The sequence below is a fragment of the Schistocerca piceifrons genome, chromosome 8, assembly GCF_021461385.2.
Source record: "Schistocerca piceifrons isolate TAMUIC-IGC-003096 chromosome 8, iqSchPice1.1, whole genome shotgun sequence".
NCBI lineage: Eukaryota > Metazoa > Arthropoda > Insecta > Orthoptera > Acrididae > Schistocerca > Schistocerca piceifrons.
The window spans coordinates 351,510,855-351,537,781 of NC_060145.1; positions in this window are offsets into that span (position 1 = coordinate 351,510,855).

Consider the following 26,927-nt stretch of genomic DNA (forward strand, 5'->3'; position numbering starts at 1 on the left):
TACCAGGGAGTATCAGTCTGTATGGATACGGTACATTGGTACTGTAGTAGGGAAGTGCTATGCCTACAAAAGGGATAGTTTACAATCCGCTTCCTCAAATGCATGGGATCCGGACTACGTAGGACTTACAGACGATATTGAACGTAACAGGATGGCAAGCGAAAATGGTGACGGGTTTGTTTGAAGAAGAGTCTTACCTACACACTCAAATAAATAAATAAATGATAAAAAAATGAACTGGGAAAAGCTTGAGAGAACAGGCGAACTATCCCGTGTATGTCTCCTTACAAAGCAATGAATCTAACAGTATACCACAGCGCCAACGTATCATCCCTGTAGGGATCTTGAACACAAGATTCGAGCAGTTACAGTGCTAAAAGAGTCGTAATCATATTTCTCCCACTTCATACATAGACTTGAACAGCAAGAAGCCCTAATAAGATCAAGCATCTCAATGCCATTCACTTCCTAGTAGTTTACACAGTGATCATGTACGTATAGTTACAGACTATATTCGAGACCTCTGCGGGATATTTTTTACGTTTAATGTGTCATTTTTATGAGGTTCGTTGCTAGACAGACCATTTGGAAACCGAATGAGGAAAGGTGTTAATAACTACGGCTGTTTATCTCTATCAGCTTCCTACTTTAATTTTTACAAGAGCGAATATTTTTAACAATGGTAATGGATTGAAAAAATATAAGATTCTAGGTCCTTAACAATTCGGATTCCAGAACTCTGAATATGCCATCTACAGTTACACCGGCCGCGTGTTAGAATAATTAAACAACTGTCTACGATCTGTCTAAGTTATTTGTCAGTACGACTGACAGTAACCTTTTCGAGAAACGTAGAGTTTGCGGCTTTGAATCTACAGTGAATATACCAATCTCTACGAAAGTAACTGATAGAAACGAATGCATCTAAATCTACGTCTACGTACATTCTTAGCAAACCACTATGAAATGAATGACAATAATTACCGAAACCCTCAGCTGCCGACAGGTGTTGTTGATATAACTAAATGGGGACAGCTGCAAATGTGTGCCCCGGCCAGGACTCGAACCCGGGATCTCCTTCTTACATGACAGATGCTCTATCCATCTGAGCCACCGAGGACACAGACGAACAGCGCGACTCCAATCACTTATCCATTGACCTTCGTCTGTGCGAATGCGCACCGGATGCCCGAACTCTTACGGGAATCGTCACCTCAGTGGGCGCAAGTAATGAGTAGATGGGAAGTATCCATTAGGAACTTTACGTACGTAAATTGTGGACAGGTGGGAATGTGCGTCTCACGGGAATCGTGCAAGGTATAATTCCATTGCTGTCGCGCTATTCATCTGTGTCCTCGGTGGCTCAGATGGATACAGCGTCTGCCATCTAAGCAGGAGAGTCTGGGTTCGAGTACCAGTCGGGGAACACATTTTCAGCTGTCACCATTGAGGTATATTAACAACACCTGTCGGCAGCTGAGGGTTTCGATTAAGTATCATTTATTCTAGTGAAGCTGCACGGTCATCAATGGTATCTGTTCTTTCGAGAACAGTTACTTTCTTCACTATGAAATGTATGACTGTGTGTTCTGCTCATTTTATCGGTTATTAGGGCTTCAGCCGTTCCATACCCGTACGGAACGCGGGGAGAATGACAGTTTAGACGCCTCTGTGCGCGCTGAAATAACTACGAGTAGGACCATAAAATGGTTAAAATGGCTCTGAGCACTATGGGACTTAACTTCTGAGGTCATCAGTCCCCTAGAACTTAGAACTACTTAAACCTAACTAACCTAAGGACTTCACACATATCTATGCCCGAGACAGGGTTCGAACCTGCGACCGCAGCAGCTGCGCGGTTGCGGACTGGAGCGCCTAGAGCCGCTCGGTTGCAGTGGCCGGCGATTTGCAGGCGGAACCACTATTTAATTTCTGAACCCGTGGATCTGATAACGCCAACAGAAAATAAATCACAAGACAGGAGGGAACTCATGAAAAGCTTATTGTCCTCCCAGGACAGCGTACATGATGGAAACGTTCTACGCCTGGAGGGCATCAAATCGTTTTATCGAAAAAAATTCACAGACGTGCTAGGCTTCATGAATGGTGATGACAGCAACCTGCACGTATCGGAACAGCATACGTTGAAAGGGCCCTGTAGTCCACTTTCATTATCATTTTATTTACTTTCCAGTGATACAAAACTCTCTGGTAGGCGTGAGTGAATGAGTGTGGGTGAGTTTCACGTTGCAATACGGTGGTTTAGTCTGCTGCAGAGAATCAGCGGTACTCGTACAGAATGCCCTGACCCTGTAGTTTTTAAGGTAGACAAAGAGGTTTGCTCTCCTTGCGTGAAAGTTACCGGTGTTAGGTTGATGACGAAAGCCTCATCTCTGGGTTTTCCTGGCCACGGAATCGCGGGGGAGACTTTGGAATGTGTTAGACGGTCAGTCTGCTTCCAGCGCGCCGAAGGTCTGCAACCGAGCTCTCTTCGAAGGACGGTGAGGTTTAACCACATGGCGTGTTGTTTCGTAACGAGAGTGGAGCTTCTCGCGTCTCGTCTTATAAAGACTGTTTAACTTTGTCGGAGTAAGGAATGCTAGTTTTCTCCAGACTTTCAGTTTAATTCCTAATCCAGACTTTGATCCGTAAGAAGCACGTAACACAAAGATGTTGCATATACACTGCTGGCCACCGTAAATGCAACACCAAGAAAGACAAGAGGTAGCACAACAAAATTTATTTTGTAGATAACATGTTGACCAAGTATCAAATGATTACGTTTACAGACGTCTGTGACATGTGGTTCCTGCCAGAATCAGTAGCCAGAGTAGCGCCATTGTTTGAGATCACCACTTCCACACGTCTCGGCATTGAGTCAAAGAGACGTTGCATAGGTTCCTGGGGTACAGCAGCCCAAGCAGCTTCCACACGTTGCCAAAGATCATCTGGTGTGGCAGCTGGTGATGTAATCTGGGTCACTCGTTGAGCAACCACGGACCACATGTTTTCTATCGGCGAAAGATCCGGAGAGCGAGCCGGTCAGGGAAGCACTTCAATCTGGTTATTGACGAAGAACCTTTGGACAATGCGTGCCACGTGTGATCGCGCATTATCCTGTTCAAATATGGCTGTGGCCGAGCCCTGAAGGTAAGGAAGGACAACTGGCTCCAGCACCTCGGATATGTAGCGCCGGCTATTTAAAGTACCGGCAATGCGTACTAGAGGCGTGCGAGAGTAATATCCAATACCGCCCCATACCATAATACCCGGTGCAAGACCAGTGTGGCGGTGCATAATGCAGCTGTCCAGCATCCTCTCTCCACGGTGTCTCCACACTCGAATCCGACCATCGTGGTGCTGCAGACAGAAGCGTGCCTCGTCAGTAAAGACAACGTCATTCCATTCTGCCGTCCACATCCGTCTGTCATCACACCATTGGCGACGGAGACGTCTGTGGTTCTGCGTCAATGGTAGACCAAGCAATGGACGTCTTGCGGACAGACCACTCTGCAGTAAACGGCGTCGAATGGTACGCGCAGACACTGGATGATGCGTTACAGACGCAATGTGCTGTGCTATGGTTCGGGATGTCACTGAGCGATCCGTCACTGCCATGCGCACAATTTGTCTATCAGCACGTGCAGTGGTGCACCGAGGTGAATGCGATCGACCACGTCGGTCCGTCGTACCCTCCTGCATCCAACGGTCACATATCCGCATTACAGTTGTTTGGTTTCGTCCAACACGACTAGCGATTTCTCTGTATGATAATCCACAATCTCGGTAAGCCACTATCCTTCCTCTGTCGAACTCGGATACTTGATCAAACGATGTTCGCTGTTGTCTTCGAGGCATAACTGATCGTCTTGTGAAACAACCTCAAGGTAAACACACGTGCCGAACGTACACTCGTCGAAATCGCCAAGCCTTAAATGGCGCTATGAGGTGGCGCCACAGGCGCGCGTGATGTGCGTCTGCGCTGAAATTCTAATCAGTTGCATATCTCATCGCTGCAAACCCATGGTGTAAATTTCACTTGATTCGGATGCTTCCTTCAGGGTGTTGCATTTACGGTGGCCAGCAGTGTATAAGAAGTGCACCCTCGGTTCATTGTGAATGTTTGTCTGCCTGCAACTGCGTCTGTATACGGTCTAATCTTTCCTGCACCTTAATAATTTTGCCTCTTCGTAAATTTTCTTTGTCTCATTTACCTTATGTCCGTTGGAAGCCATCCACGTGGTTTAATATTATAGTTTGTTGGCCCACTGCCATCACCATTTGTCCATTCAAATGTGCCTTCTGAAAAATATTAATTGTTCGCGGCTGCGTGGTTTAATGTGAGTATGTATAAATTGTGTCCCCGCAAACCACGTGGGCATACTAGTGTGTCGTGAATCGTGTACGGTTTCACAAGAAATTGTATTTGGTAACCAGGCAACAGCAGTTGTGTTGATGCATTACATCAATGTTTTAAGGAATAAATAATTTTGCCACCAATCTTATCCTGTGTACTGATGTTACGTCTCTATTACCTAAGCTATTTAGCGTATAGTTTCCTGGTTAGCCCATCCATAGAGTTTCCACGCGCACAGGCCCAATAAGTAGTGTCACCTTGTTATTTAAAGCAAGTTGTTTAGAATAGAAGTTGTTTTCAGGAATTCTGCTGCAGGCTGCTCTTATGCACATTGTTCACGCATTATTTAATTTATTTTGATATTTCATTCACGTGAACAAAGCCTGGACCAAACTAGTAACTGCATCCCATTCTTTATGAGTGATAGAACAATGAATGTTTTTTTTTTCTCTTAAGATTAAATTAATTAATTTTCTGATTCAGTCGAACACTTTATTTGTCGTGTGGCTAGAGTCGGTGGCGACCCAGTCTTTTACGTTGATTTCTATGTTAGATAGCATTTTATTATTCAAAGTGAGATTCACGCAACTTACACATAACACCATTTTTTTCCGCAACTTACAAATAATGACCATGACGCAAGGTAAGTTACAGAGTCTCTAGGAGGTGACGCCAATTAGCACGCTCGCAGTAGAACTTGGAGGGCTTATACACCTAGACAAAACAGCAAGACAACGGTGGTGGAGCATCATAGCGAGTGCGGTAAAACTATGCAGTACCTTATGGAAAAAGGTAATGGAGGCTGCCAAGCACAAATTGCGGCGACTGATACAGGACCCACGATCTTCAGCGGCAGCAGTAATGGGACCCTAAGTCGCCAGAGATCCGGACGTTACCACATCATTGGTGGTAGTAAACCAAGAGATGAATGCAATCGACGCAGTGTTTCATCTCGGTGGCCACCGTGAATCGCAGGACGCGAAATTCTTTAACAAATCCACTGTCTTGTCCCTGAAAATAGAATATAATGCTGATTAGGAAGTAAAATATATCGAGTGGCTACAACTAAAATGCAGCTACCCACGGAGTTCAAGTGTGGGCTGCATGTCATCGTATGGCAGCGAAGTATGGTAGATATGCTAATGCGTTAGTGTAGGACCGATTTACGAGCAAAAAATTAGTTCTAGTTTTGCCACCAGGTGCACATATGTCGCTGTGAATGCAAGCAAGACGTTACTAAATGTTTCCATATGTAATGGATGATGAACGGGAAGTTTGCAGGAAAGGTCAAACAAGTGAGAAAAGCGCAATGTTAACTTTATTATTAATCACCTCTTAAAAAATATATTCAGTAGGAACACGGAGCTGCTGCATCAGAAAAACGACGTGATGAACAGTTACTCCCAAGAGAACCGGTGGAAGCTGAACAACGTGTTCGTGTTTACTGGCCTTCAGATCAGGTAGAGAGTCAGCTGTCTCTGGTAAACACGCTCTTTTTGCTATCCTCGGGATCAAAAGTCACATGGATTTCGATCAGGTGATCTTGCAAGCCATATATCTGGAAAACCTCTGCAGATAAGACTTTCGTGAGACGTTGCATAAACATATAGATACATCAAAAAATGTTTTGCATCACCTCGGTTCCGAGAGTTCCGGAACGTCTGCAGAAAATTGGAATGGAGATCATCATAAATATCATTTACGCCCTTTTTATTGCTCATGAAACACTGCATGTTGTAGCACCACACAGCGAGACCTTGGGAGGTGGTGGTCCAGACTGCTGCACACACCGGTTCCTCTAATAACCCGTTGCGTTGATGCATGCCTGTATCCAATGTAACATACTATCCACAAGTTCATCAATGCACTGTTGGTACAGACAGCCTCACTACTGAACGTTGATTCGGCGTAGATCCTTCAGATCGGTTGGTGGGTTACGTCGACCATAAAGAACACTAGTCAATCTATCTCAGGCATAATCGATAGGGTTCATGTCTGGAGAACATGCTGGCCACTCTAGCCGAGCGATGTTGTTATACTGAAGGAATTCATTCACAAGATGTGCACGATGGGGGCGCGATTCGTCGTGCATGAAGACGAATACCTCGCCAATATCCTGCCGCTATAGTTAAACTATCGGTCGGAGGATGGCATTCACGCATCGTACAGCCGTTACTGCGCCTTCCATGACAACCAGCAGCGTACATCGGCCCCACATGATGCCACCCCAAAACAGCAGGGAACCTCCACCTTGCTGCACGCGCTGGACAGTGTGTCTAAGACGTTCAGCCTGACCGGGTTGCCTCCAAACACGTCTCCGATGGTTGTCTGGTTGACGGAATATACGACACTCATCGGTGAAGATTACGTGATACCAATCCTGGCCCATTTGTACCGCGCTGCATGGTGTCGTGGTTGCAAAGATGGACCTCGCCATGGACGTCGGGAGTGAAGTTGCCCATTATGCAGCCTATTGCCCTCATTTTGAGCTGTAACACGACGTCCTGTGTCTGCACGAAAAGCGTTATTCAACATGGCGGCGTTGATATCAGGGTTGCTCCGAGCCATGTCCCGTAGGTAGCGGTCAGCCACTGCAGTAGTAGCCCTTGGGCGGCCTGTCATACACAGTTCCTGTCTCTCTGTCTTTCTTACATGTGAAAACTACTTCTCTTTGGTTCACTCAGAGACGCCTGGATATTTCCCTTGTTTAGAACCCTTCCTGGCACAAAGTAACAATGCGTATGCGATCGAACCACTGCAGACAACACGAGCCACGTACCTCCTTCCTGGTGGAATGACTGGAACTGATCGGCCGTCGGACTCCCTCCGTCTAGCACGCGCTGTTATGCATGCTTCTTTACATCTTTGGTCGGGTTTAGTGACATGTCTGAACGGTGATACAATATCCACTGTCAACGTCTATCTTCAGGATTTCTGGGAACCTGGGTGATATAAAACTTTTTTTGATGTGTGTATTTCACTGAGAGAGTGACGTGAGGTGTTGCTACATCTTGCATATAACAGTTGTTTCCACACAGTTTTCCTCTTCTAAATCAAGAATCACATGCTGTATAAGGAGGTCTCGATAAAGTATAGACATCACAGTACATCCGAGAGTCCCTCTGGATGCACTGGCTGCAAGGAAATACGGACAGAGAATAAATGTGATTCTGAAATTTCGCCACTCAGTAACATATGGAGAGTGCAGTGGCTCTTCGACACAACATGCTGTTTAACAGTATCCCAAATTCGGATGTTCTGTGTATTCACTGCACCCCATAGTGTAAAATGTGCCTCCTCACTCCACAGAATATTGCCTAGTCACATAACATCAACTTCGATCATTGAAAGAAATCGAAGAGCGAATTAAGAACGCTGTTAAGGATAATGAGGTTTCAGTTGCCGAACCATCTGTATCTTGTACAATACCAGTTAGAATAGACCGCAAAACTTTCCCTACTTTTGACCATGGGGTGGAGAGTTCTTGTGACTCTACAAGTGAGCACTAGGACTATCCTGGGCACGCACTGCACGGTCAGTTACAGCAGCAACAACCTCGTCCTCTTCCAGGTGCCACACCACGCTCACCCGTGGTTTAGAATTTCATTATCATCTTGTTGAAACCATTTAATGGCATCGGAACTCTCATCACACCTATCACTAGGTGTTAGTCTCTCAATGTAGCACTCATATTGCTGTGGTTTACATCAAATAGTTTCACTAGGAGCGCACGGTCCTTTTCTCGATATCCGTACCATTCATTCACGTCATGGCTTGTCAAATGACAGCGTGGATATTAGACGTCATACAACCCGCGTAAAGCCCCAGATTTTAATCTTGTACCCAAAATCAGAACTTTTCTTTCTTCTAGCATTAATCAGTTCGTATTAATGCTAGGATTTGTCGACCTGGAAAAAGCGTTCGACAATGTAAAATGCTGCAAGCTGTTCGAGATTCTGAAAAAAGTAGGGGTAAGCTATAGGGAGAGACGGGTCATGTACAATATGTACAACAACCAAGAGCGAATAATAAGAGTGGACGATCAAGAACGAAGTGCTCGTATTAAGAAGGGTTAAGACAAGGCTGTAACCTTTCGCCCCTACTCTTCAATCTGTACATCGACCAAGTAATAATGGAAATAAAAGAAAGGTTCAGGAGTGGAATTAAAATACAAGGTGAAAGGATATCAATGATACGATTCGCTGATGACATTGCTATCCTGAGTGAAAGTGAAGAAGAGTTAAATGATCTGCTGAACGGAATGAACAGTCTAATGAGTACACAGTATGGTTTGAGAGTAAATCGGAGAAAGACGAAGGTAATGAATAGTAGTGGAAATGAGAACAGCGAGAAACTTAACATCAGGATTGATGGTCACGAAGTCAATGAAGTTAAGGATTTCTGCTACCTAGGCAGTAAAATAACCAATGACAGACGGAGCAAGGACGACATCAAAAGCAGACTCGCTATGGCAAAAAAGGCATTTCTGGCCAAGAGAAGGCTATTAATATCCAATACCGGCCTTAATTTGAGGAAGAAATTTCTAAGGATGTACGTTTGGTGTACAGCATTGTATAGCAGTGAAACATGGACTGTGGGAAAACAGGAACAGAAGAGAATCGAAGCATTTGAGATGTGGTGCTATAGACGAATGTTGAAAATTAATTGGACTGATGAGGTAAGGAATGAGGAGGTTCTACGCAGAATCCGAGAGGAAAGGAATATGTGGAAAACACTGATAAGGAGAAGGGACAGGATGATAGGGTATCTGCTAAGACATGAGGGAATGAGTTCCATGGTACTAGAGGGAGCTGTAGAGGGCAAAAACTGTAAAGGAAGACAGAGATTGGAATACGTCAAGCAAATAATTGAGGAAGCACAGGGTGTTTCAAAAATGACCCGTATATTTGAAACGGCAATAAAAACTAAACGAGCAGCAATAGAAATACACCGTTTGTTGCAATATGCTTGGGACAACAGTACATTTTCAGGCGGACAAACTTTCGAAATTACAGTAGTTACAATTTTCAACAACAGATGGCGCTGCAAGTGATGTGAAAGATATAGAAGACAACGCAGTCTGTGGGTGCGCCATTCTGTACGTCGTCTTTCTGCTGTAAGCGTGTGCTGTTCACAACGTGCAAGTGTGCTGTAGACAACATGGTTTATTCCTTAGAACAGAGGATTTTTCTGGTGTTGGAATTCCACCGCCTAGAACACAGTGTTGTTGCAACAAGACGAAGTTTTCAACGGAGGTTTAATGTAACCAAAGGACCGAAAAGCGATACAATAAAGGATCTGTTTGAAAAATTTCAACGGACTGGTAACGTGACGGATGAACGTGCTGGAAAGGTAGGGCGACCGCGTACGGCAACCACAGAGGGCAACGTGCAGCTAGTGCAGCAGGTGATCCAACAGCGGCCTCTGGTTTCCGTTCGCCGTGTTGCAGCTGCGGTCCAAATGACGCCAACGTCCACGTATCGTCTCATGCGCCAGAGTTTACACCTCTATCCATACAAAATTCAAACGCGGCAACCCCTCAGCGCCGCTACCATTGCTGCACGAGAGACATTCGCTAACGATATAGTGCACAGGATTGATGATGGCGATATGCATGTGGGCAGCATTTGGTTTACTGACGAAGCTTATTTTTACCTGGACGGCTTCGTCAATAAACAGAACTGGCGCATATGGGGAACCGAAAAGCCCCATGTTGCAGTCCCATCGTCCCTGCATCCTCAAAAAGTACTGGTCTGGGCCGCCATTTCTTCCAAAGGAATCATTGGCCCATTTTTCAGATCCGAAACGATTACTGCAACACGCTATCTGGACATTCTTCGTGAATTTGTGGCGGTACAAACTGCCTTAGACGACACTGCGAACACCTCGTGGTTTATGCAAGACGGTGCCCGGCCACATTGCACGGCCGACGTCTTTAATTTTCGATGATCGTGTGATTGCTTTGGGCTATCCGAAACATACAGGAGGCGGCGTGGATTGGCCTCCCTATTCGCCAGACATGAACCCCTGTGACTTCTTTCTGTGGGGACACTTGAAAGACCAGGTGTACCGCCAGAATCCAGAAACAATTGAACAGCTGAAGCAGTACATCTCATCTGCATGTGAAGCCATTCCGCCAGACACGTTGTCAAAGGTTTCGGGTAATTTCATTCAGAGACTACGCCATATTATTGCTACGCATGGTGGATATGTGGAAAATATCGTACTATAGAGTTTCCCAGACCGCAGTGCCATCTGTTGTTGAAAATTGTAACTTCTGTAATTTCGAAAGTTTGTCTGTCTGAAAATGTACTGTTGTCCCAAGCATATTGCAACAAACGGTGTATTTCTATCGCTGCTCGTTTAGTTTTTATTGCCGTTTCAAATATACCGGTCATTTTTGAAACACCCTGTAGCCTGCAAGTGCTACTCAGAGATGAAGAGGTTAGCACAGGAAAGGAATTCGTGGCGGGCCGCATCAAACCAGTCAGTAGACTGATGACAAAAAAAAAAAATTAATGCATGAGCGTAGCTATCGACTTTCGCTGCCATACGATAATTACAGCTCACAATGTACCTCTGTGGGTAGCTGCACTTTAATTGGAACCACCCAGTGGGTAGATTACAATGATTAAGTGGATGAGTAAGACTGTATTGTGTCAGGAAAAAACGGAGGTCAGATGTAATATGATTGTACAACGCGCCCGTTAATCTAGTTAATGCTATCATGCAACAGTGGCTTCCGATAACCATGAACCAGCACTTTCAGAGGATCGCAGACTAAGCGAATTTTTTTTGTATTTATGGTAGGTGTCGTACAGAACTCATATATCGGTTGTCAAATGCCGTTTGATGCAAATATCAAAAATACATAAGAAAATCGATTTTCAATTTCTCCGACCGTCGCTAACGTGCTAAGGGAAAAATAATTTTTTCCAGATCGTAAGTTTTGCAGTGGGGCAGGAAGCTCGCCTACCATCCGTGTGGCGGGTGTTGAATTCCCAACTTGGGCAAATATAAACAACGGCGAATGTTTCATGAAGATTAAAATACACATTTGACGCTAAGTGTACTTACCAAATCACACCATTGTATGACACGTAGATCAAGAGACATGTCGGCATAAATGACGGGATACGTGAAAAATTGCCGCATCATGCATGACATTTAAGCTTATAGCTTCGCAACATATTTCGCAGACTGTGTCACATATTCCGCTGAACGTACCTACCAAAATATACCATGATAGCGCACGAGCTATAACGGTATAAAAGCTGAAAGTGTGAAAAAATTCTGCATTGTGCATGAAGTTTTAAGATATTCATTCTTTACTACTAAGACACTCCTACAATCGAGTCAACTTAATGAAGTCTCTGACACCTGGCGGCGATTTTGACAGCGTCCAACTGCGGGGTGCAGATAGCTGTAGGTGAAAATAGCAGAGCTATGAAGAGGCACGGCCTTAAAACTATACTTATACATTTGTACATTATGCATGTTTCTTAATTTCAAAGATGTTTTCAAGAATACGTCGAAATGAAATTGTTTCGATATTACTCTCAAACACCGTTTAAAAAAAAAAGTTCAAATGCGTGTGAATTCCTGAAATGCTGACGTCATCGGTCTCTAGACTTACACGCTACTAAAAATAACTCACACTAAGGACAACACACACACACACACACACACACACACACACACACACACACACACACACACATGCCCAAGGGAGGACTCGAACCTCCGGCGGTAGGGGCCGCGCGATTCGTGACATGGCGCCAAACTCAGTTCACTTTCAGTTTCGTTTCTAATAGAAAATTGACAAAACGAATACCTGTGAAATGCCAGATTTGCCAGTTAGATGAAAATAAAAAAGAAAAATCGTGAAAGGAATCGACGACACGACCGTCGGATTACCAGCCTGCAGTCTTCTCACTGAGTCAGCCGCTGTCTGGCAACCATACAAACACAAATGGCATGTGTCTCACCCGACCAGAGACACAAATGCTAGATTTTTCGAAACGCTTCACCATCTGGAGCTCTCACTTCTGCCACTTTCATTGTTAGCCAGGCCCTGCACATACCACATACGAGGGTGGTTTGAAAAGTTCTGGGAACGGAATAGAAAAAAAAGTACTTACATCACTAAAACATTTTTTATTTTTCAGTGTAGTCTCCTTGTAGACTAATGCACTTGGTCCAAGTATGTTCCAGAGCCTTGTTCCCATCTCGAATATCAGTTTCCTCAAGGGCTGCAAAATAGTCATCAAATGCGGCTACCAGTTCTGCGTTTGAAGTGAATCTTCTTCCACCAAGAAAATTTTTCAGTTTTGGGAAGAGTTGGAAGTCTGACGGAGCCATATCAGATGAACAACGCGAGTGTGGCTACAATTCGTAGCCGGCCGAAGTGATCGAGCATTTCTAGGCGCTTCAGTCTGGAAACGCGCGACCGCTACGGTCGCAGGTTCGGATCCTGCCTCGGGCATGGATGTGTGTGATGTCCTTAGGTTAGTTAGGTTTAAGTAGTTCTACGTTCTATGGGACTGATGACATCAGATGTTAAGTCCCATAGTGCTCAGAGCCATTTGAACCATTTTTGAAGCTACAGTTCGTATCTTAGTTCGTGTAATTTTGCCATGGGGGCGGCACATGTGCGCGGGCGCGCGTCAAGATTCATGGCACCCATCTTGCAGATATTTTTTTTTCATTTGTTAAAATGTTTTATACCATTTCAGATGACATGTGGCAAGTGTGAACAAATTCATGCACTTTCAGTCGGTGGTCCTCCATGACAATTTTGTGCAATTTTGCAATGATTTCTGGAGTAGTGACACATTTTGGCCGACCACTGCGCGGATCATCATGTAATCTCTCCCGACCAAATTTAAATTCATTTGTCCACTTGGGAGCAGTTCAGTGTGCAGGAGCAGAGTCGCCCAAGGTATTGTGGAAATCGGCATGAATGTCCTTTGCTTTCATGCCTTTCTTTACGAAGTATTTAATCTCTGTCCGAATCTTGATTTTTCCATCTTCGCAAAACACTGCGCGGGAACAACAACAGAGCCACGTCACCGCCACAGCTCTCTTCCATGAGCACTGATGTGGCTCGTGTTTATAGGGAACACTCCACTGAATATCACGTGAAGAACTCGTTGCGCTAGCGCTGACCTCTCGTGGTGGTTCCGAGAAACACCCTCGTATCTGGAAGAAATCGGTGATGAGTTGGCGCGGTCCTCTTGTAACTGAGAGAGAACAGTTTTTCGGATAACTGTGTCCTATAATCCACTCCGAATGCTATGTAATTCTATCAAGTTACTGAAAGTTTGACTGTACCTTGGGAGAAAGTTGGTGTAATCCTTAGGTTCCGACTGTAACGTTTTATTTAGCACATTTTCACGCGACAGTTTCAGTTATTCGCTGGACCAGCGTGTTGTTTTCTTTTTGTTCTTTAAACGCAATGCTGAAGTCGGTGCAAGCAATGCTTTGTCTGCATTGTTAACCATTCTGAACAGTTAAAGACATAGCGACACGATACATATTACATTCATTATAGCTGCTTCAGAAATGAGGTCATATTTGACGAATTTTATTGGTTTGCTTTCGTTGTTATTTTACAAACACTTGGATAGGAAAAAGCCTATTTGATAAACAAGTCTGATCGTTTGCAGAGGCATTAAGAGCCTAAGTGCCGATTCAGAAAATGTGTCTACGTGACTCTCTTCATAGTGTTCTTCTGTTTAAGCAGTGCCGATGCTGTATTAGCTGGTGGCATATTTCTCCTTCCCGTTCCTATAAACGCACACTGCGCAGAGAAACGCCTATAGGCTACCTGGTTGCATGCTTAGACATCGTGTCTTGTGTCACATTAGCCACACAATTCCCCCAGTCCAGGCTGTTGAGGCGTGGGGGGGGGGAGGTATCCGATGCCGGACATAGCTTTAGTGGCGCAGCTCGCCCATAACACGGCGATATCGTGGGGATGACTCACTAATTTACAGTGTCTATACAGTGCCACGCGCCGTTAATTAAAATTCACCGGCGAAATTAAACTCAAATATTAGTTCTCGCAGAAGGGCGCCGTTTAACGACGGAAGGATCCATCAAGACCACCCCAGGCCGCCTCTTTTCACAGAAGCACCCAACCCCCTAGCCCCTCACCACACCCTACCGGCCTATTGCCCCTTCTCTTCCGTTTTCTTTCACAGCACAGGGCCCGCGCCGGTCTCTTGATCATCCAGGGGGCTTTTCTAACATCGTTCTTCCCGTCGAGCAGTTCGTAAACCTTTAATACTCCGGCATAATAGTTGGAATAAAATTTACAACGCCCGGCGAATATAAAGGAGCAGGTCTTAAGATGCCTGATTAATTGGAGCAATAACTTTAATACGAGTATTATGTCCGTCATTGCACGCAGCCCATTAAAGTACTTTCCATTACATGCGTTAATGACCATCTTATCCATAAATTAAAAAAAAAGCATGTTGAAATTTGATAGCAATAAACATCCTGCGTAAGAGTGATCTGCATTTCAGAGGTGTGACAGTTCAATTCTCCCGCGCAGTACTGTTTCTCTGTAGTATTAATTCACAACTTTGAGCTTACAAATTACTGTAACTGTAACTGTACTCGGTTTCATATAGCCAAGGAGGAAGGAATTTTCCATTCCTGTCACCTGGACTAATATAAGCATACGAAACTACTGCCATCTGTCCATTGTGAACTAAGCCGAATGCACCTCTGCCTTACCCTGAAACACTAGACCTATGCGTACAGTCCATTACATTATACAGGGAATCATTAGAGTCAGATTATCAAAATAGCTACGACTACTATTACAATGGTAGGAATTTACAACTGTTAAACTACTGTTAAGAATGCTATGAAATATAAAACTAGCTGTTATAAGTTAATTTAGGGACAATCTGGTTCAAATGGCTCTGAGCACTATGGGACTTAACATCTGAGGTCATCAGTCCCCTAGAACTTAGAATCACTTAAACCTAACTAACCTAAGTACATCGCACACATCCATGCCCGAGGCAGGATTCGAACCTGCGACCATAGCGATCGCGCGGTTCCAGTTGAAACGCCTAGAACCGCTCGGCCACATCGGCCGGCCAGGGACAATCTGGGCATAAATACAATTACAAAGCGGACACGCTATATTTGGATTATATGTTGGCTCCTGATAAGTGATCCATTGGTTTGCTATCGTCTTCGTTTGCTACCAGACTATTGGTTTCGACAGAACTGCCTTTACTAGAAATGTACACGTATCACAGGGCAAAAGTTGTTCGCCCTGGGCCTAACTGATACGTGCTGTTTCAAATCTTATTCTCACTTCTCCACATAATTATAAAAAGCTGTCAAATTAAAACGAGACAAAGAGAACAAAAATTAAGTGAACCGTTTATTATTACAAAAGTAATCACCATAGATGTTAATACATTTATTCTACTGGGAGACAGGATGGGAAATATAATCACTAAAATTTGTTTGCAGTTACCTATGGAACCGCAATTCTACTCAGGCGTTCTCCTCTTCGTCTGAAGCGTTTCGATGGCCATGAGTATCTTTCTTCAGGGGTCCAAAAATAAGGGAATCGCATGGGGACAGTTAGGGATCGTATGATGGATGTGTAAGTGCCTCCCAGAGAAACTTCTATAGTGTTTTCGAAACAACTTTGACAACATGTGGGTGAGCATTATGCCATCCGTCCACATTCCTGAATGTTTGGTCTTGAAGCCACACACGCCAGTGTGTGGACGTTTTGCAAGGAGCTGAAGTGGAGTATGTAGTCTAAACTCCAAGGAATATTGACAGGTGGTATCATTCTGTTGCAGGACAATGTGTGAGATGACATCCTAATGAGCCATCCCCTCACACAGAATTCCGCAATGATATAAATCATATTAAATGATAATTAAATCAAAACTCTTAGCTGCTGACAGGTGTTGTCGATATGCATCAATGGGGACAGCTGAAAACGTGTGCCCCGACCAGGACTCAAACCCGGAATCTGCTACTTACATGGCAGACGCTCTATCCATCTGAGCCACCGAGGGCACAGACGATAGTGCGACTGTAGGGAATTCTCCTTTGCACGCTTCCCGTGAGACCCACATTCCCAGCTGTCCACAACCTACATTCGTAGTCTTCCTAATAGATATTTGTTTATTCACACATTACTCGCGCCAGAATAAGCTGACGAGTCCCGTAAGCGTTTGAGCAAAGCGTGCGCATTCGCACAGAAGAAGGTCAGTGGCTGGGCAGCCTTTGACTATATGAAGATGGTATCTGTTCCCGAAAGAACAGATACCATTGATGACCGTACAGCTTCTCTAGAATTAAATGATAATTAAATCGAAACCCTTAACTGCCGACAGGTGTTGTTGATATGCATCAATGGGGACAGCTGAAAATGTGTGCACCGACCGGGACTCGAACCCGGGATATCCTGCTTACATGGCAGACGCTCTGTCCATCTGAACCACCTATTCACTAATTGCACGGTCATCAAAGACATCAAAGAACGAGTACCTTAAAGCGATTATGTTATAATTTTGGTCTCAGTTTTGTTTCCGTTCAACAAATGACTATGGTGTTAAGTAATTTCTCTCCATACCCTTATCTTTCAATTAAGATACCAACAGTGCATGCGTACGCCGGAGTAGTTTTCCGGGCCATAGTGTCGGTTCCCTCTGTTCAGTTGAGTGAAACGTACTCGCAAGCGATGCTATGTTTGGCAGGAAGTCGGCCGGGCGACGCCATCCAGGTACACACCTGTGTAGCGTGCAGTCGTTATCAGATGCTCCTTGGGTGCCAGCCGAGGCCCTTGGAGACATCAGGGGGTCTTTGTTCCGTATTGACTGCGTAGCATTGGCGTCCCAGACTTTCTCACAGACACAAGAGCGAACAATGCTGAACGGCGGAGATACGGTATTAACTTTAGCTTCAGTCGCGGAGTTCGAACAAACAGGTGCCAACAAGTTCGCGTTTCGGACTCTGACCTGCGACGTAGACATGCAAGTGGCAGCGTTTTCAATATCTGATAGCATCTTCGCCAGACTCTGGCGATGAGATAAGCAACGGAAAATAGCATGCTTGGCATTTGTCTAAACTTTTGTGGGAGAGGAAATTCCGTACCAGCGGATCGCTGAGAGATAGTTTTGGCCACGTTTTCTGCCTTAGACGGCCTCATATCTGATTACTTATCTCCTCTTCGACATGCAGGAGGCGGCGTCAGTTTTATTTCATTATTTGTCTGACTGGAAGTTGCGTCTCGCGTGTGCCAGGCGATTAGTCGAGGGCAACCTAGGCGGCACTGCGCCTAGGGTAAGAGGAGCGTTGGAGTCTTGGAGTAGTATCCATTCCACCACGAGCTTTGGTAGAGATCGGATTCAGTGTTCGAATTTCGGCGCAACCGCCGGCCGGGTTGGCCGATCGCTTCTAGGCACTACAGTCTGGAACCGCGCGACCGCTGCGGTCTCAGGTTCGAGTCCTGCCTCGGGCATGGATGTGTGTGATGTCCTTAGGTTAGTTAGGTTTAAGTAGTTCACAGTTCTAGGGGACTGATGACTTCAGAGGCCTTTGAACCATGATTTCTTTTTTTTTTTTGGCGCAACCAGGTGTGGAGACAGACAGCGGGTGCAGAGCTGCGGCCTCAAACTGTAATCTGCGAGTCAGCCACGGTAAAGTTTAGTCAATGCGGAGCAGTAAGCGTGCACTGGAAGCGATGGACACCGATTTCAAGTTAGATAACCTGAGTATCTAGCTTTTGTAGACTTAGAGAAAACTTTTGAAAATGTTGACTAGAATACTCTCTTTCAAATTCTAAAGGTGGCAGGGGTAAAATACAGGGAGCGAAAGGCTATTTACAATTTGCACAGAAACCAGACCGCAGTTATATGAGTCGAGGGGCATGAGAGGGAAGCAGTGGTTGGGAAGGGAGTGAGACAGGGTTGCAGCCTCTCCCCGATGTTATTCAATCTGTATATTGAGCAAGCAGTAAAGGAATCAAAAGAAAAATTCGGAGTAGATATTAAAATCCATGGAGAAGAAATAAAAACTTTGAGGTTCGCCGATGACATTGTAATTCTGTCAGAGACAGCAAAGAACTTGGAAGAGCAGTTGAACGGAATGGACAGTGTCTTGAAAGGAGGATATAAGATGAACATCAACAAAAGAAAAGTGAGGATAATGGAATGTAGTCGAATTAAGTCGGGTGATCTTGAGGGAATTATATTAGGAAATGAGATGATAGTCGAAGTAGAGAGGATATCAAATGTAGACTGGTAATGGCAAGGAAAGCATTTCTGAAGAAGAGAAATTTGTTAACATCGAGTATAGATTTAAGTGTCAGGAAGTCGTTTCTGAAAGTATTTGTATGGAGTGTAGCCATATATGGAAGTGAAACATGGACGATATATAGTTTGGACAAGAAGAGAATAGAAGCTTTCGAAATGTGGTGCTACAGAAAAATGTTGAAGATTAGATGGGTAGATCACATAACTAATGATGAAGTATTGAATAGAATTGCGGAGAAGAGGAGTTTGTGGCACAACTTGACAAAAAGAAGGGACCGGTAAGTAAGACATGTTCTAAGGCATCAAGGGATCACAAATTTAGCATTGGAGGGCAGCGTGGAGGGTAACAATCGTAGAGGGAGATCAAGAGATGAATACACTAAGCAGATTCAGAAGGATGTAGGTTGCAGTAAGTACTGGGAGATGAAGAAGCTTGCACAAATAGGGTAGCATAGAGAGCTGCATCAAACCAGTCTCAGGACTGAAGACCACAAGAACAACAACAACCTGCGTATGGTTCAAATGGCTCGGAGCACTATGGGACTCAACTGCTGAGGTCATTAGTCCCCTAGAACTTAGAACTAGTTAAACCTAACTAACCTAAGGACATCACAAACATCCATGCCCGAGGCAGGATTCGAACCTGCGACCGTAGCGGTCTTGCGGTTCCAGACTGCAGCGCCTTTAACCGCACGGCCACTTCGGCCGGCCTGAGTATGGTGTCGGACTTTCATTTGCCCAGCGTATTGCTGTAACTCGACGTGGCATGGGCTTAACAAGTCGCTGGGAGTCCCTGCAGAAGTACTGAGCCTTACTGCCTCTATACCTGTCAATAATTGCGAAAGTGCAGCAATTTGTGCAAGAACTGATCTCCAGATTATGTCCCATAAAAGCTCGTTGGGATTAATGTCGGGCGATCTGGGTGGCCAATCATTCCTCGAAGTGTAGAGAATGTTCTTCACACTAATCGAGAACAGTTGTAACGTGGTGCATTGTCAGCCATAACATTTACATTACTGAATTGCTGCAAATGATCTCCAAGTAGCTGAACATAACTATTTCCAGTCAATTATTATCGATTCAGTTGGACCAGAGGACCTAGCCGTTCTAGGTAATCACAGCCCACACCATTATCAAGCCCCATAAGTTTGCATAGTGGTTGGTTGACAAACTGGGCCCATGGCTTCGTGGAGTCTGTGTCACACTCAGACCCCACCATTAGCCCTTAGCAAGTGAAATCGGGGCTCATCTCACAGGGCCACGGTTTTTCAGTCGTCTGGGGTCCAATTGGCGTGGTCACGAGCCCAGGAGAGGCGATACACGCTATTTCGTGCTGTCATAACTCATTATCGCTGCATTTTACCGCACTGTCCTATCGGATACGTTCGTATTACATCCTACATTGATTTACGTGATTATGTGACACAGTGTTGCTTGTCTGTTAGCGCTGACAACTATACCCAAACGTCGCTCCAGTCGGTCGTTAAGTGAAAGCCGGCGGCCACTGCGTTGTGCGTAGTGAGAGGTAATGCCTGAAATGTGGTATTTCGGTAGACTCATGACACCGTGGATCGAGAAATACGGAAATCCCCAACTATTTCGAAAAGAAAATGTGTCATGCCTATAGCTCCAACTACCATTCCGCGCTCAGAGTCTGTTAATTCCCGTCGTGCGACCATAACCACGTCGGAAAACTGTTCACAGGAATCACTTGAGTACGAACGACAGCTCCGCGCCAAGCCGCGCCACGCCACGGACCTTCAGTGGGGGTGGACCTCAACCCGTGTGTTTATGGAGTGTCCAGCCTTGCGGCTTCTCCTCCTGTCTGAGTTGGTGAGAGATGTGGACGTCTTGGGATGTTTGTCGTCTGGGTAACCGATGCGGTCGACCAGCAGGTCCGGCCATCGGGTGGACGCTCGAAAGTGGATTTTCCTCCCAAGCGCCCCCATTTTCGGATTTTGCGAAGCTTGCGTCTTCTGATAGAAGAGTTGCGCTGTCTCGCGGAAATGTTTGCGCAGTCGTTGTACTCCGGCCATCTGGTGTGCAACCGCCGAAGGGAAGTTGCAATCCACGTGGAGTGCAAGCTGGGGGGCTCGATTTTGCAGGGTCTGCAGCTTCTGGACGTGAACGTCAGCAGCATTCCCCCATACCGCCGCGGCGTACTCAAGAACAGGGCGGAGCAGCGCCTTGAAGTGAGTCACCCCGAGGTGAGGAGGTAGCGATGAGCTCGGGTTAAGGAGGCGATACAGAAGACTGAGTCATCCTGATGCCTTTCGCCTGACATCCGCGATATGTTGGCGCCACGTAAGACGGCGGTCGAGCGCGAAGCCCAGGTATCGTGTGATGTAGCTCCATGGAACAGCACTGCCGGCGATTGTCGGTGGTCGGAAGGAGACGCGACGGCGGGTAACAATGAGGGCTTGGGTCTTCGCTGCATTAAAGCGGAGACGCCACCTGACCGCCCAACGGACGAGATCGTCGCATGCGAGCTGGAGCCTCTGCTGCAGAAGATGGGGCCCCATACTTTGGGCCAGCTGTAAGCGGTGTTCGGAGTATCCGCGGTGAAAAAGATGTAGAGGATCGGCCAGAGGGCCGACCCCTGTGGCACGCCTGCCCGTATGCGGCGGTCGGTGGACGTCCCAGTCTGGGCCCGCACGTTGAACGTCCGATCTGCCAGGTAACTGCGGATGAGGCGAACATGTCGCACGGGGAGCTCCTGCCGTAAGAGCTTGTACAGGAGTCCCTCGTGCCACACGCTGTCGAACGCCTTCGAGACGTCCAAAATAATGGCTCCAAAGTATTCGTGGCGATCTATAGCATCGAAGGCTTCTTCAACGAGACGAAGTAATTGCTGTTCCGTAGAATGGCCTCTTCGAAAACCGAACTGCTCTTCGGGGAGAATGGCTTCTGCCTCAACATGGCACAGCAGACAACGGAGATAGAGCCGTTCGAATCATTTGGAGAGAGACGGCTGATGACTAATTGGCCAATAGTTGTTCGCAAGCCGGAGATCCTTTCCAGGTTTTGAAATGGCCACTATCACGGCATGTTTCCAGGCAGTTGGATAACAGCCAGAGCGGACTATCTCGTTAAAGATCGCAGCCAGTTGGGCATGGATGGGAGGTGGAAGCTGCTTGAGGATCGCATCCGAGCCTCCTGCTTTCCCGTTGTCGAGATGGGGCAGAGATTCGGCAACCTCGTCGGCAGTAATGGGGTCGATCTCGTCCCCCTCCCCCTGCGGAGGGAGGAACACCGGTAGCCTGGTGGCGACCTCGTGGACGGTAGCAGCGTCGACGGGGTCGTCAACAGGGCAGAAGTTTTCAGCGAACGCGTCGGCAAGTAGATTAGCTTTCTCGTCAGGGTCGCAGACGACGCGTTGGCCATCGCGAAGTGGAGGAATTCTGTGGGAGCGCCGTAGGAAGCTTTTCGTAGCTTGCCAAGCCGATTGGTCGTCCAGCCGCAGGCAGGCCACTTTGTTAGCCCACTCCAGGTGACGGTGTCGTTCTACAGCAGCCTTAATGTCATGGGCGATGTGATTCAGTAGACGTTTTGTCCGTGGTTGTCTCGCGAGCTGTCATTCACGACGAACGCGACTCTTTTCGCTGATCGCAGCGAGGATGTCCGGCGGCATCTGTCTGGAATAATTTCTCGGGCCTCGCCGCAGTGGAGGCGCTGCAGATTCCGCAGCATGGAGAGTGGTCGTCGTAAAGTGCCTCACAGCCTCGTCTGCCGGGGCCGGAGCCGCCCGCAGGTCGGTAGAGGGAGTGGCACGGAACTGCTGCCAGTCAGTGCTCCGGAAGTTAGTGGCACGTTCGGGTAATGCGATGGCATTGGCATCGATCTCAAACAAGACAGTGACGTTGTCTGAGGAGAGGACATTCCTCACGTATGCATGAACATGTTGTCCGATACAGTTGACGAGCGCAAAGTCCATGACATCGGGCTGGCCCCTGGGACGCGGGTAGATGGTAGGGTCGTAGGGTCCCACCGGTCGTGCTTCATGACGTTCCGCTACTTGCAGTAATCTTCTGCCGCTGGTATTGACGAGTCGGGAGTTCCAAGCGGTGTTTTTTGCATTGAATTTTTGCATTGAAATCTCCGGCCAGGGAGAGTTTGCCTCGGGGAGATAGCAATGCGGCAAAGTCGTCAGGATCGAGCCTCGCTCTCTGCGGTCTACATGCTGCAATGAAGTAGATGCGGCCCATAGAAGTCTCGACCGCAACTCCGGTGGCTTCCAGCGCCGTCAGTGCGGCAAGTTCAATTTGGAAGTGGCGAAGTGTGGAGCGGACGTAGACGGCAGTGCCCCCCACCCGCCGTAGGAGTATCAGTACGATAGCACACGTAGTTTGGCACTCGAACGTGGACTCCTGGTTTTAAGTGTGTTTCGTTGACCAGGCACTCTGCAGGGCCCTCTTCTCGGAGAAACTGGCGAAACTCGCCCGCTCGACTGTGGGTGCCACAGGCATTCCACGAGACGAACGACAGCTCCGCCTTTTTTTTTTTTTTCATTTATTGAATTTCAATTCCCCCCGAAGGGGGCGGGCTGGCAGCAGCTTAGTACGCCGCTCTTCAGCCGACAGATTTTGTGACAAAGAGCAAGAGAACAAATAAGAAAAACAACAGGCGATAAAATTGGAGACTTAGAGAGTAACAAGGCGAAAAGAAATCGCGGAACTTAAAACAACAACACAGGGAGGATGACGCTAATAAAAATACATACGAAGTAGACAGGGAAAACAATAGACAATTAAAAAACACGGCGACAGTCTGGATTCTGTTCGCAAAGGAAATAAAATTCACACCGAGCGACAGCATGGTTTCTGTCCGCAACACGAGAAAGACAAACAACACTGAATAGTCACTGGAACACTGCACTAAAAAGTTGGCAAATGTGACACCACAGTCGAGAGCAGGTGGGGGGAAACTGGACAGAAGATGGGAAAATGAAAAAGGGGGGGAAAGAAGAGTAAAAGCGAAGGGGGGGAGCCGGGAAAGGAGCTGAAGGAGGATGAGGACCCATAAGAGGGGGGGGGGGCAGACGCGACAGGGAGTGGGGTAGGCAGAGGAGGGGAATACAAAAGGACTGGGGGGGGGAGAAGGGAGGTAGGGAGAGGTTTAGTGGGGGGAAGAACAGGACAGAAGTGGGGGGGGAGAGGGAGCCCAGGGAAAGGACAGAGGAAAGGAGGGGGATGGGGGATCAGAGTTGATAGGAAGGGTAAATGGAGGGAGAGAGGGCATCATCCGGGAGGGGGAGTTGACGGAAGCCACCTCGGGAAAGGAGATGGAGGGTGTAGAGATGGAGGGTAGGGGGGACACAACGGTGAAGACGTGGCAGGGGGCGGGGATGGGAGAGGAGAGGAGCAACCAGGGGGTGAGGGGGTTCAAGACGGCGGGAGGTGTAGAGGATGCGGATATGTTCGAGGAATAGGTGCAGATGGGGGAAAGGAATGAGATCATAGAGGATCCGCGTGGGGGACGGGAGGCGGATACGGAAGGCGAGGTGGAGTGCATGACGCTCAAGGATCTGGAGGGACTGATAGAATTTGGGGGGGGGCAGATATCCAGGCAGGACTGGCATAACAGAGGATGGGACGGATTAAGGATTTGTAGGTGTGGAGGATGGTAGAGGGGTGCAACCCCCATGTCCGGCCAGAGAGGAGTTTGAGGAGGCGGAGGCGGTTGTGGGCTTTGGATTGGATGGATCGGAGATGAGGGATCCAGGTGAGGTGACGGTCAATGGTGAGGCCAAGGTAGGTGAGGGTGGGGGTGAGACGGACAGGACGTGCGCAGACAGTAAGGGAGAAATCCAGGAGCCGGAAGGAGCGAGTGGTACGACCTACGATGATTGCCTGGGTCTTGGAAGGATTTAGTTTCAGGAGCCATTGGTTACACCATGCAGCAAAAAGGTCAAGGTGATTCTGGAGAAGGCGTTGGGACCGTTGGAGGGTAGGAGCGAGGGCGAGGAATGCGGTGTCATCAGCATATTGCAAGAGGTGCACTGGAGGGGGGGGTTGGGGCATATCTGCCGTGTACAGGAGGTAGAGGAGAGGGGAGAGGACAGAGCCCTGGGGCACACCGGCAGAGGGGTAGAAGGTGCGGGAATTGGCATGATGGATGGTAACGTAGGAGGGGCGGCGGGAGAGGAAGGAGGCCACCAGACGGATGTAGTTGATAGGAAGGGCGTAGGTTTGGAGTTTAAACAGGAGACCGGGATGCCAGACACGGTCGTAGGCCTTTTCAAGGTCAAGTGAGACAAAAATGGCGGAGCGACGGGAGTTAAGCTGGAGGGAGAGGAGATGAGTGAGGCGGAGGAGTTGGTCATCAGCAGAGAAGGAAGGTCGAAAGCCACATTGGGTGTTTGGGAGGAGGTGGTTTTGGTGGAGGTGGAGATGGATGCGCCGGGAAAGGATGGATTCCAAGAGCTTGCTGAACACCGACGTGAGACAGATAGGACGATAGGAAGAGGCATCAGATGGAGGCTTATTAGGTTTGGAGAACATCAGGATACGGGAGGTTTTCCACAGATCGGGATAGAAGCCAGTGGCAAGGATGACATTGTAGAGGGTGGCAAGGAGGGAAAGGAAGGAGGGAGGGCAGTGTTTGAGGTGGCGGTAGGTAACGCAGTCGTGGCCGGGAGCAGTGTTGCGTTTAGTGCGGAGTGTGAGGCTGATGTCCTGTGTAGTGATGGGAGTGTTAAGTGCAGATGGTGGGGTGTGGCCCAAGTACTGGAAGCTAGGAGCAAGGGGAGGAACAGAGGTATCCGTACGGTCCATGACATCAGGGAAGAGGGAATAATCAAAGTGGGGATCATCTGGGATGGAAAAAACATCAGAGAGGTGGGAGGCAAAGTGGTTGGCCTTACTGAGGTTGTCAGGAAAGGGACGGTCATTAAGGAGGAGAGGGTACTGGGGGGTGGGGCGGTTCCCAGTAAGGCGGTGGAAAGCAGACCAATACTTGGAAGAGTTCATGGGGAGCGTGGTGTTGAGGTGTGTACATGTCTGGCGCCAGGCTCGGCGTTTCTTCGCAACAAGCAGGTTGCGGATGTGTCGCTGTAATTGCCGGTGGCAGGTAAGTGTATCCCGGTCACGAGTGCGGAGAAAAGAGCGGTAGAGGCGGCGGGACTCCCGAAGGAGAAGGACGGCCTGTGGAGGCAGGGCAGGGCGGTGAGGGTGGATGGCTTTGGTGGGGATATGGGTGGCGACGGCGTCAGACAAGGTCTGGTGCAGGAAGGCAGCAGTGCGAGAGATGTCATCAGGAGACTGGAGGGTAAGGTCGTGACTGTCAACCTGGGTGTGAATGGAATCCCGGTAGGCATCCCAGTTGGCACGGGAGTAATCATGGACAAGTTTAGGAGGGACGTCAGGGCGAGGAGTGTGGCGGGGATGGCGACCGGTAGAGATAGTGAGGAGGACAGGAGCATGGTCACTGCCAATGAGGTCAAGGACATCCGCGGTGATGCGCCCAAGTAGGTTGGGAGAGGCAAGGACTACATCAGGAGTGGTGTTGGATTCGGGCCGGGTGTGCTGGGGCAGGGGAACCAGGTCTCCCTGGAGAGTGGTGAGAAACTGATGCCACCGCCGGAGGTCGGCAGGATCACGGCTGTGGATATTGAGGTCGGCGGCAATCACGTAGGTGGAGAAGGTGCGGTCAATGTGGGCCAGGAAATCGTATGGGATGGGGGTGCGAGGGCGGACATAAATGGTGGCACAGGTGATGGTAAGGGCGGGGAAGAAGAGGCTGAGGGTGAGATGCTCGGCAGGATTGTTAAGGAGAGGTTGGGGCCGGACTGGGAGGTGCTTGAGGTGGCCTATAGCAACTCCGCCACGTGCCAGAGGGTACGGGTTATCGGTGCGATGTAGGGTGTAAGGGGCAGTGGAGACGGAGATACGGGGCTGAAGGAAGGTTTCATTGAGGACGAAGGCATCCACGCGGTGCTGACGTAGGGTGTGGAGGAAGAGGAGTTTGTGGGTGGGCAGGGAGCGAACGTTGTGGTACAGGATACGGTACGGTTGTTGTACCATGGGAAGGGAGAGTTAGACGAGGGTGGTGAGGGGGGTGAAGGTGAAGTGGGCCTGGTTGTGGGAGTAAGTGGCATAGGTGGTAAGATGGAAGATGGAACGGGCAGCGAGGGCGATTTGGGAAAGAGTGTGGGAGCGCTGGAAGGGGTGGATGTTTTGGAGCACAATGGTGGTGAAACGGATGATGTCCTCAGCAGTAGGGGGAGGGCGGAGCGAGTTGTTGGGGTGGATGGGGTCATCAACAGG